The following is a 12,417-nucleotide window of genomic DNA, read 5'->3' on the forward strand; positions in this document are numbered from 1 at the left end:
ACATGTCAAAATCTGAAGGTGAAAGTCCTTGCTGCTTTTCTATCAGAGAGCCTAAATCAAAAAGGCCAAGGTTACCCCTCCCCCATGGCCCAGTTAAATTGGTCTGTGGCCCCAGAGTAGAAACTTTACCTTGTAAGTTTCTAAGTCACTTTCAACCTTCACTGCTATTTAAAACAAAACAAAATAAAAATCAACTAGACAAAGAAGATGATGAGCATCAAATGACCTCCTTATGGCTTCAAATGTGGCAAATCAGCCACTGGGCAAAAGGTCCTCATTTCTGCCACAGACAGAATTCTGCCTAAAAACAGGCAAGCTTAGATTCAGGCAGAGTTGACGGCAGAACTCTGCCAAGACAGGATAAGCAAGTCCTCAATAGGTCCTGCCTCACAAATATGTCTGTCAGATATATTGGGCCAGATGATTGAAGATGATGCTCCAACATTATAGAGAGTTTTGAGTGACTGTTCAGGTAGTAAACTGTCTCAGTCACTTTTTTTTTCATTTTGGAAGCTGCTAACCTACACTTCTGGTTCACTCAGGCATTTAAGTTTTATTCCTTCTCAAGTCTCTGATGAGGTTGAAGACCAGATAGTTTAGTCTTACAATTAAGCTTAGTAGGTTAGGGGCTAAGATGTTTTTAGATCAAGATAGATGTTTTAAGTTAATAGAAATGAGATATGATACATATTGATCTTCATTCAGAAATTTAGACCCAACAGGATAGGAAAGATGTTTACTTCAAGGTTGCCAAATACAAATAGCCAAATCACTATGAATGTAACATTTATATAATTGCTGGTTGTCTGATAGTTCTTCCTGCTCTATGTAGTTTGTTTTATTTATGTATAATAATATAAATGTATACATTAAAAAAGAAATGTAATAAAATTATTTTTAATTCTACTAGACTTAAAGACCATGTTGAGTAAGTTGTATAATTTGCTTTTGGATCCTGGAGTTACACACTGTTGTGAGCTGCCATGTGGATGCAGGGAATTGAACCCTGGGCGTCTGGAATAGCTCAGCATTCTTAAGCTCTGAGCCATCTCTCCAGTCCATAATTTGCTTTTATAATTAAATTTTCAGAGCAAAACGAGGAGCTATGGCTAGTTATTAACAGATTTTTGTAAACATTTAATTTGAGTATGTGTGATATGTCTGGGTGTCCACATGTCACGGTGTGGTAGTGGAGATCAGAGGGACAGCTTGTAGGAGTTGGTTCTCTTTAACCATGTAGGTCTATGGAATCGAACTCAGATCTTCAGGATTGGCAACAGCCTTTTTTACCTGCCAAACTATCTTATCAGCCATGTACACAAATATTAATTTAGACTAGTTTGGGGCCTTTTATTAGTTTCTTTTTTGCTGTTGTTATAACTTAATTTATTTTACATATGGCCCCAGGGGTTACAGGGGGGGAAATGTAAATATGCTGTGAAAGGCCAAAACCAAAATGTGAGTTGTTTTTTGCTTTGTTTGTTTGTTTGTTATTTGTTTTGTTTTGTTTTGTTTTGTTTTTGTTTTTGCTTTGAGACAGGGTCTCTCTGTGTAGCCCTGAATATCCTGCAACTGCTCTGTAGACCAGGCTGGCCTCAAGTTCACAGAGAGATCTCTGCCTCTGCCTCCCCTTGCTGGGATTAAAAGTGTGAGCCACCGCCCATCCCCAAATGTGATTTGTAAGGTGTTGGCTTTGTCTCCTGGTTTCTTGAGGCTTGACCTAGCACTGTCGGTGCAGATGTTCAAGAGTGTGGGTTTTCCTCTCTCCTCTGCCGGAAGAGTGGCACTTGCAGTCTTTTGAGTGGCCTCTGTGTGGCCTCTACCTTGAAAATTAATAGATCTTGCTAAGTTTAGGGGAGACAGGTTCACTTCCATTGTGAGATTAGAAAGTGGGCAAGGCTCCTCCTCACTCCTTGGGACTCAGGATCAGAGCCGCAGTTAGTAGTGGAGCTGAGCTGAGGGGTCTGCAAGCCCAGCCCTCACTTGTTCTTCTGTTCTGGACACTGCAGACATTAACACCTTTAGCACCCACAAGTGTGTTTGCTTTGCCTATTTTGGTAAGTGTGCTTGCTTTGCCTGTTTTGGTAAGTATATGCTTTTGGAGTTCTTTTTTACTTTTATTTATTTATTTGCAGGTATAAAAAATACACTTAATAATGAGCTTGCCTTCAGCATTTTTTTTTTCATACCTGGGCATCATGATCAATATTGAAGGGTAAATCTAATGATTTTTACCACTGAAGATTCTTGTGAGTCATTGCTTCATGTTATAAGAATTTATTAACTTATTGTTGTGTCTCTTCTTTTTAGTCTTTTATCTGTCTTCCATCTTGTTTTTCTGATGCCTTTTTATTAAACTGTATCTTGGGGAAGAAAAGGATTTTGCCCTAGACTGTTTTATGGACTGTCTTGCTCAGCTATGAGGATTGCATGTACTGCCCATTGCCTGCTCTGGAGTTTTCCTTGCCACTGGAAACCCAGCCCAAAGCACTCCATTACAATGGCTTTCATTTGGGTAATTCCTCATACTTCTGAAATGGCCTCCTGAGTAATAGAGTGGAAATAAGACTTAGCCCTCTGTGTCTTAAAGTGTGATGTTCACAGCATTAGAGATTTACAAAGGAGTACTTAGTTTTATTTAGGACCTTTTAATTCTTTGGGTATTTAAAAAAAAATAAGGACATTAAAAAATAATATTACCCTGCCCTCCAGCTATCTGCTAGTGATGACAAAGGTGAAATGTTTTATGACTTGAAACATCCAGTTAAGTTGGTCAAACGTTGTTAGCAGTTACCTCTCCAAAGTTTTACAGGGGCTGGAAAACACTTGCTGCTCTCATAGAGGTGTGGTTCCCAGCACCCCACAGTAAGCTGATTAAAATTGCTCATAGTTTCTGTTCCAGAGATCTGACTCCCTCTTTTGGCCTCTATGGGCACCTGCATGCAAGGGATACTCATACATATACTGAAGTACATACACATACCTTTAAAAGAAGATAAGTAAATGTTCTTAGTACTATAATCATAGTCAAGTGCTTTATTTAAAATTGTAGCTACAATAAAAATGGAGCTCACTTGCATAAGCCCATTACTTCTCATTTCCAGAAAAGAAAAAGCCTCCTCCAAATTTAGTGAAGTTATTACAAAAGAAACGGGACAATCAATTTCTAATATTCAATACCACAGCAATGAAATGAGCTATAATTTAAATAAAGACTTTTCCCCTTGGGTCAGCAAAATGCAAAGAAAGCACTTTATTTGTGTTTCATTTCTCTCATACCCAGAAAGATGAGGCTAATAAAAAGGCTACAAGGCTAATTACAGCCCCAGTTTGTTCTATAATATTCTCTTAAAATACACAGCTATGTTTTGACACAGACTTCTGTTCCTCACAAAACAATTTCCAAGAAACTAGGATCAGTTCTCTAGACAAGAGAATGATACGGTTTGATTCTTTATCAAGAGCAGTCCAGTGGCTTAGTTTCCCTGGGTTTGATTTGTGACACTGTAGATCTTATGTCACTTGATATTTGTAATTGTCAGAGTTGTAATCTGAAGTGAAGGTGTTCTGCGCATGCTTGGGGGACAGAGCCAGCTTGAGTATATTCAAGACTTGAGGTTCAAACTTCAGAATTTAAAAAAAGAAAGAAAGAGAAAGAAAGAAAACAAAGCAGAAAACCCAAAACAGCTTTGGGGCTGGAGAGATGATTCATCAGTTAAGAGCACTGTCCTCTCTTCCAGAGTTTCAGTTCCCAGCAACCACACGGTGGCTCACAGCTATCTATACTGGGATCTGATGCCCTCTTCTGGCATGCAGGTGTACATGCAGTTTGAGCACTCATATACATTAAAAAAAAAAGATTGCTTTGGCAGTTTCTTTAAAAAAAGAAAAGAAAAGAAAAAAAAAAGCTTTGAGTGTCAAATCAATGAAACATGATTCAAAAGTATCATGACTGCCAGAGTGAGGGAGATTGTGTCAGAGTTCACATACATACAGTGTGTGTGTGTGTGTGTGTGTGTGTGTGTATGACTCTGTATATATGACTAGGTAAATGTGTGTGGGATTGCCTGTGTATATGTGCAGATACATGTCTGTACACATGTCTGCAACTGCATGTGCAGGCCCAAAGTCAACTCAAGAGCCACTCCCAGGTGCTGTTCACCTTTTGTTAGAGGCAGTGCCTCTCATTGGCTTGATTCTTGCCAAGTAGGTAGACCAGCTGGCCAGTGAGCCCTAGACCTGGAGTTGGAAGCAGGTACCATGATACAGGCTTTCAAAATTATTATTGTAATTTAATTACAACATTATCAGACTTTGATATGTTGTGGTCCAGCCTTTTGTACAACTACATTTCACCTTACTAAACAAAATATGTTAATTATGATGTTAAATTTTTTTCCTCATTAGCTTCATTTCTTAGTGTTTCCCACATAGCTTGTAGTAGAGAAGACCCAACGGCCAATTCTGAATTGAGGCTGGTCACTGAAAACTGTCTCAAGCTCTTCTCTCAGACCAGTGCTCTTATGTCTTGTAATTGACAACAGTGACAGAGAGTCTCACTCTCTCTTATACCTGTGACAAAGCCTGCCAAGGATTCTTTTTTTTTTATTTAAGGTTTTTGGAGACAGGGTTTCTCTGTATAACATCCTTGGCTGTCCTGGACTTCCTCTGTAGACCAGGCTGGCCTCGAACTCACAGTGGTCCACCTACCTCTGCCTCCCGTGTGCTGGGATTAAAGGTGTGTGCCACCACCGCCCGGCCCCTGCCAAGAATTCTTTAGATGCCTTTCTTGCCTGTTCTCTTCCTCCAATCAGGGCCAAACCATTCCCTTAACTGCACTCTCAGCAGGAATTATAATGGTCCTAACAGTTCACCTCTGGTACATTCCAGGTGCTGCTTCCCTCACACTGCACCCCCAGGATGCGTCCGACATCAAATGCTGCCGTATCTTTGGGATCTTTGCCATGTCTTGAGCTTTATCATGGCCCCTTCCTTAGACGGTCCCTCCTCTGAGGCTCTCCACCTGCTGCCCTTTCTACATCACCCCTTTTGTCAGCTCAAAGTAGTCAAGAGAATCTGTGCCTGCTACCCCTCCCCCCCCTCCCCCAGCCTCCTAAAGCAGTTGGGTTGACCTTTTCTTGGTTGGCAGAAGTAAAGGGGACTGATGCGCCATTCAGCTCATCACTCTTCTTGCCACGCTGGGCACCTTTTCGGGACTCAGAACTAAAACCATGGGACTGAGAACTTCTTTGCATCAACTAACCTCTCTGTCTCACCAACTCTTAGAAACTCCTGGAGAAATTTCAGATCAGTTTAACCTCCTTCGCCATCAATTCGGTTCTTTGGCTGTGGCAGCATTCCAAAATTAAAGAGGACTAGACCTCCTGACTCCTGCTGAGGTGGGTGGGACCTGTGCCCTCCTCAAGGGCACCTACAAACCAAGCTGATTTGAGATCTGAATGGGAAACCTAAACTCAGTGGCAAGCTCCTCCTCTGGACGGGCTTCTTCCTCCCTCCTTGATCACCCGGTTCCTCCGATTATCCTCATAACTACGTTGCTAACCTGCCTTTTAAGGTGGCGCACACCTTTAATCCCAGCACTTGGGAGGCAGAGGCTGGTGGATCACTGTGAGTACGAAGCCAGCCTGGTCTACAAAGCGAGTCCAGGACAGCCAAGGCTACACAGAGAAACCCTGTCTCGAAAAACCAAAAACCAAAAAAAAAAAAAAAAAAAAAAAAAAAAAATTAGTTCATCCAGGCATGGTGGTGCATCTCTTTAATCCCAGCACTGGGGAGGCAGAGGCAGGCGGATCTCTGTGAGTTCGAGGCCAGCCTGGTCTAAGCAAGTCCAGGACAGCCAAAGCTAACACAGAGAGACCCTGTCTCAAAAAACAACAAAACAAAACAAAACTTTTTAAAGAGATTCCTCCTGGACAAAATCACTGTTGGCATCAGGTCAACATTAGGACAGTGGCTATCCTGACTAGGTTCCATACCAGGCCCCCTAATCTGCAGTCTTATCTTACACACTTTAGCCCTCTGTCTAATGGTTTTCCAAAAGTTTCTCCAGGAGAGCAAGACTGTGGCAATCACATGATCCACTGTGGCTGATCGAGTTAAAACCCTCCTGATTTGTGAAGACAACCTGACTTATGCCCCCTTAGACACTGGTGAGGGAGCCTAGCCCTCCTCCATTGCCCCTGGTCTTCAGGAAGTAGCCAATGAGAGAATTCATAGCCCTGCTTCTTTTCATCTGTCTTTGGGGTCTGGAATGAAGGGTTAATGACCTAAAAGCCCCAGGTGACTGAGAAGCTCCAGGAAGGAACGTTGATTTGACTGGTGTAGCACACGTTTTTAAAAAAAAAAAAACCTCTCCTTCATTTGGAGTGTTCAGGCCTCAATCTCCCAACCCTATATAGGAGAGAGAAGGTTAGTGGGGGGCGGGGGCCCCTTTACTTTGTCTAGGTTGTTTAGGGTCGAAGGGTCTCTGGAGCTCTACCAATCTCCGTCAACAGTAGACACAGCCGGCAGTCTCCTCTAAGCCACTGCTCCACGAAACGTTCCTCTCTGCCTGCTCCAAACAGTCACACCATCCGTCTCTTGTCTCTTCAAACTGCTACGCACCACACACAAACAGCGCACGCCACAGCACGCCGTCTCTAAGCTCTTATTTATTTCCTCAGAGCCCTAGACCAGACCCCTCTCCGTGCTGCAGGAGGAAGGCCTTACCAGCTGGCAAAAGCCACACCTGGCACGAGACAGTTAACGGGTATGGACAGCCTAAAGCTCAATCTCAGATTCCATGCTTGAGATTAAAACAAAAATATATTGTCATAACCCAACTGAGTCTACAAAGAAACCAAAACTTTCCATTACAGACTGGTATTACCTGTAGAAGTTGGTATGGATCGCACTGAGGCTGCCAGTAGAATCTCCCATCTCCGATGCCCCCTTTTCACCCTAAAAAAAAAAAAAAAAAAAAACCCTAAGCCATATACACACAGTCACTACTCCCTCAAAGAAATTGCAGTTCTGTGGGTGTTATGATTAAAGGAACAATTCTGCTTCTAGTGGGGCGGGGGAAGAAAGATTGCCTCCATAAGCTTCTACTTCAGGAAGTAGACATTTTGACAGTGTTAGTTCAGGCTGACACTGTGGGAACCCCTCCTTAGGACCGTGTAGAGACTAAAGAAGTCCATCCGAGGGCTTTAGAGGACCGAGTGGGTCTGTGATGATTTGGAAGAAGTGCTTCACTGCCTGCTGTGCCTTAAGCTTCGAGTGGTCCTCTAAGTGCAGGTCTGATGTGCATCCTCTTTGACTGTGAACATCTTTTATTTAAAAAAAAGTGGTTTCTAGTCAGGTTACAGGAAGTGGCTGCCATCCCTTTTGTTGTGAACATATATCCTCAGATGCTGGAGTATCCCTCAAATCTGACTAGATGGTTCCCTTTTACTTTTCTGAGGCTTCTGTCAATCTCTTTCCCCCACATACTATAGCCGAGGTGGTTCATACGAGCTGGCCTCCCCGCCTCCCGCCGCCGATGTAATGAATTAGGGCAAAGAGACCAAGAACTCTGAATGCTAGCATTGCCTTCGACAGGCAACAAGAGTACAGCTTCAAGAAAATGACTTCTGTAGATCTAATTTCTCTTATGTGAAATATCCACATTAGGTTAGCGATCTCAAAAATACCCTGATTGTAAGGCTCCGTGCTTGATGAAAACTCATCTGCCTGAATGGCACTGTGGTATTTAGACAGACTGAGGGCTGGGCGCAGAGAAAGGGCAATGCTGAACACACCAGTCTGTGCTGTACCTGGTGAATATTCATGTTTTCATTTTCCCCTTTTGTTGTATTCTATCTAGGCTGGCCTCAGAGTCACAGCAATCCTCCTTCCTCAGCCTCCCGAGTGCTGAGATGACAGGTTTGAGCAAACGTACATGCCTCCAGATAACAGTATCCCGTGTCCCAGCTCTATTCAGCCACTCCCTGGGCAAGAACCCATTCCTCCCTTGAATGCAACCATCACTGCCCGCTAGGTGGGCTAGCAGTGGTGAGAGAGAGCGCGCACATCTGACATAATGCGTCGTGTTTGAGAACGGCGTGAAGAATGTTAGCTTTGACTTTGGAAGGAAGAAAAACGAGTCACCTGTTTTATTTAGTGGAGGACCAAGAATCCTCAGTGAAGAATAACGTCCCAGAACTGAGATTCCCTTCACACCTGCTCCTCTTTTACAGTGTAGAATCAATCGCACATGATCTCAAGCATGAAATGCACAGTGATGTGAGCGCCATTAAATGAGTGCCATTGTGAAAAATAAAGAAGGCAAGGTGGGTTATTCTCAAAGGAAGGTGCAGAGTCAAAACCAAGATAGTAGCTTATTCATAGCTGCTGTTTGGAGGTCAGAGGGGAAGCCAATCAACATCAACAGTGTCAGGTGGAGAGCCGTGCATCACTTGAGGAATTTAAATATTAGCGAGACGTGAGACCTGCTTAGAGCTTTCTTAGCGATTCCCCTGGTGTCAGGTTTTAATGATCTTACCTCATGAATAGGATTTTTAAATGAATTATCTAGAAAGAAAACCTGATGGGGAGATGCTGCTTATTAATTGTGAGGCTTCAATTACCCTGCCCCCTGCCAGGCCACAGTCACATCCGGATTTTTCTGAGAGCTCGCCTTACCGTGTCGATAACTTGCTGTCAGTACAGCCCAGGTGAAATTGCTTGCTGTGTAGGCCAGGAAGGCCTAGGATTACAGTTGTGTACCTCCGTGTCCGGCTCCCACCTCAGCAGACCTTCTGAAGACCTGCATCTGAAGCGAGGTGGGGGAGTGGGTGATGGGGTGGGAGGGGTGGGGGGTGCTGTTAGCCACTATCTGTGAAGGGGGGTGCTGTTAGCCACTATCTGTGAAGGGGGGTGCTGTTAGCCACTATCTGAGAAGGGGGGTGCTGTTAGCCACTATCTGTGAAGGGGGGTGCTGTTAGCCACTATCTGAGAAGGGGGGTGCTGTTAGCCACTATCTGTGAAGGGGGGTGCTGTTAGCCACTATCTGTGAAGGGGGGTGCTGTTAGCCACTATCTGTGAAGGGGGGTGCTGTTAGCCACTATCTGAGAAGGGGGGTGCTGTTAGCCACTATCTGTGAAGCAGAGGCAGGGGTGGGGGTGGGGGTGGGTGGGGTGCTGTTAGCCACTATCTGAGAAGGGGGGTGCTGTTAGCCACTATCTGAGAAGGGGGGTGCTGTTAGCCACTATCTGTGAGGCAGAGGGGGGTGCTGTTAACCACTGTCTGTGAGGCAGAAGGGGGTGCTGTTAGCCAGTGTCTGTGAGGCAGAGGGGGGTGCTGTTAGCCAGTGTCTGTGAGGCAGAGGGGGGTGCTGTTAGCCAGTGTCTGTGAGGCAGAGGGGGGTGCTGTTAACCACTGTCTGTGAGGCAGAGGGGGGTGCTGTTAGCCAGTGTCTGTGAGGCAGAGGGGGGTGCTGTTAGCCAGTGTCTGTGAGGCAGAGGGGGGTGCTGTTAACCACTGTCTGTGAGGCAGAGGGGGGTGCTGTTAACCACTGTCTGTGAGGCAGAGGGGGGTGCTGTTAGCCACTGTCTGTGAGGCAGAGGGGGGTGCTGTTAGCCACTGTCTGTGAGGCAGGGGGGTGCTGTTAACCACTGTCTGTGAGGCAGAGGGGGGTGCTGTTAACCACTGTCTGTGAGGCAGAGGGGGGTGCTGTTAACCACTGTCTGTGAGGCAGAGGGGGGTGCTGTTAGCCAGTGTCTGTGAGGCAGAGGGGGGTGCTGTTAACCACTGTCTGTGAGGCAGAAGGGGGTGCTGTTAGCCAGTGTCTGTGAGGCAGAGGGGGGTGCTGTTAACCACTGTCTGTGAGGCAGAGGGGGGTGCTGTTAGCCAGTGTCTGTGAGGCAGAGGGGGGTGCTGTTAGCCACTGTCTGTGAGGCAGGGGGGTGCTGTTAACCACTGTCTGTGAGGCAGAGGGGAGTGCTGTTAACCACTGTCTGTGAGGCAGAGGGGGGTGCTGTTAACCACTGTCTGTGAGGCAGAGGGGGGTGCTGTTAGCCAGTGTCTGTGAGGCAGAGGGGGGTGCTGTTAACCACTGTCTGTGAGGCAGAAGGGGGTGCTGTTAGCCAGTGTCTGTGAGGCAGAGGGGGGTGCTGTTAGCCAGTGTCTGTGAGGCAGAGGGGGGTGCTGTTAGCCACTGTCTGTGAGGCAGAGGGGGGTGCTGTTAGCCAGTGTCTGTGAGGCAGAGGGGGTTGCTGTTAACCACTGTCTGTGAGGCAGAGGGGGGTGCTGTTAACCACTGTCTGTGAGGCAGAGGGGGGTGCTGTTAGCCAGTGTCTGTGAGGCAGAGGGGGGTGCTGTTAGCCACTGTCTGTGAGGCAGAGGGGGGTGCTGTTAGCCACTGTCTGTGCACACTTACTGTGTACTGGACTCTGTGAGGCAGCGCTCCCCATTTCTAACTTAGCAAGTTTTCAGGGTTGCAGGTGTGGAGAGGGAGACCCAGAGACATTAATTAACTTGCTCCAGGTTATATCAAACAATGGGCCAGAACCAGCATATGCTGTTTGTTGGGCTCCCATGCCCACAATTTTCTACTCTAGCGACCTCAGGCCGTTTTCTTTACTCATCTGACTTTGCAGTATTTATAAATATGCTCCATTGATCTTGCACTAAACTCTAGATTCTGTGCTTGGCGTTTTATTTTGCAAACCTACTTAGTGAGTGGATGATACCTTTCCCATTAATAAGCGAGAAAGGAGCAAGTAGAGGAGTAAACCACTGGCCCCAATGCCAGATAGAACCTGGCAGAGCTAGGACCCACTTCTGACCTACCTGGCCTTCCGGACATTTACTACTCAGGCTAACAGGCCTTGCAGCAAGTGATGTTAGCTACTGAGCCATCCTGCTGGAGCCTGGTGGGGGTCCCCAGTAGGTCACACAACTGAGGACAAGGATCCTCCCCTCCCAGAATCTATCCATATCAAGCAGTTGAATGGTGAGAGTTAAGGTCCCAGAGCCCCGCCCCTGTCCACACCCCGCTGTCGCTGTCGGCGGGCACATTCTTCTACAGCCCCAGTTGAGGCATCTGTAGCCACTTGTGAGCTCATGGTGGCAGTGACTGCGCCTTGTCTAGGAGATGGCATTTCATGCCCTTTGCTTTATCGGCTGTTCTTTCTACCCTGCCTTCGGAAACATTCCCCCGAGCCTCAGAGGGGATGGTATAAATATCTTGTTTCGTGCTGACACTCATTTGTCATTTCTCAGCACCTCATATAGCCGTGAGTTTCTGTATTCACCGCTGTTCCTGGAAAGAGAAGCTATCTGATTAAAGTTGATGGTGGCAACTGTCTACGAGCATAAACTACTTAGGAGACTGCTTGGTACATGTCAATTGAACTAAGTAGTGTAAATAGTGTTCAGTTCTCCTCTAGGGCTTGGGACCAAAAAGTTGATATTCTTTCCGTTTTTAAAAAGAAAGTATGGGTATGTTTGCCTGCATGTGTATCGTATATGTGCCTGGTGCTGTATGTGGCCAAAAGAGGCCAAAGAGGGCATGGGATCAGGGATAGAAATTAGGTTGACAGACTTGGCACCAAACACCTTTACTCTCAGAGCCTTCTAAGTCAACAAAAGTGTAGATGAGAGAGAGACTGCCTGCAAAAACCTAATCAGTCTTATTAAACTTCTGCTCCAAGTTTATAGAAAAACTGGACCTTGCTTTCACTATGTAATGAAAGGATCCCTAGAGCATTAAAAATTAATATTTTCTAGTTAATTGACACAAAATGTTTGCTCTCTAGGGAAAAGGGGGTAATCATGGACAGATCGGAATTTGTTTCATAGCTGATTGTGTACTCCACGCCTGCCTCTGGCATAAAGCCTGGAGGCTTCGTGGTGCCCAGTGCTCTAAACCCAGTTCTCCTAGTGTGGTTCCCTGGCCAGCTGCACCGGCATTCGCATCCCCAGGACACTGGTAGGAAGGTAGCTTCTGGTTGGCAAAAGGGAGGACTGTGGTGTTTCAGAGGTCCTTGAGATGAAAATTAAGTAAGTTTTAGGTAGAGCGGAACGGTCATCCCACAGGTGATTACGATGGGTGCTGCAGGCTGAGGACCGATATCCCCTGGGAGGGGATCCTAGCCTGTGATGCCTGAATGAACCCTCACTTTTCCTCGGCCCATCCCATTTTTCCTGTAGGCTCCATATGCAGAGTGTAGATTTGATAGCTTCCTGGGCTTTGCCTGATGTTTGCAATCCCTAGCTGAGGTTGAAAAGAGCACTAACGCATGAGGAATGAACATCCCGGGTTAAAGTCACTGTATTCCACCGCTTTGGAAGTAGGCTCAGAAACAGGATGAGCTCCTCAGAGAGTCTGCCTTCAGATCTCTGTCTGGGGAACCAGCCGTGCTTAGACTGTCCTGG

At 46.0% G+C, this 12,417-nt stretch overlaps 1 protein-coding gene across 5 annotated transcripts in view; it reads left to right on the forward strand.

Annotated features, from left to right (window-relative positions):
* Nucleotides 1–12,417, forward strand: part of PPM1L (protein phosphatase, Mg2+/Mn2+ dependent 1L) — a 261,143-nt gene that overhangs the window by 129,767 nt on the left and 118,959 nt on the right. The window contains exon 1 of one of the 5 annotated variants that reach the window (XM_084769047.1): nucleotides 8,684–8,822. The exons of the other annotated variants lie outside the window; for them this stretch is intronic. The gene's annotated coding sequence lies outside the window, so the exon portion shown is untranslated. Of the gene's footprint in view, nucleotides 1–8,683; nucleotides 8,823–12,417 lie in introns of those variants that run through there. 5 annotated transcript variants of the gene reach the window in all.

This window comes from Acomys minous, assembly GCF_964271855.1.
Source record: "Acomys minous genome assembly, chromosome: 19".
NCBI classification, from domain to species: Eukaryota; Metazoa; Chordata; class Mammalia; order Rodentia; family Muridae; genus Acomys; species Acomys minous.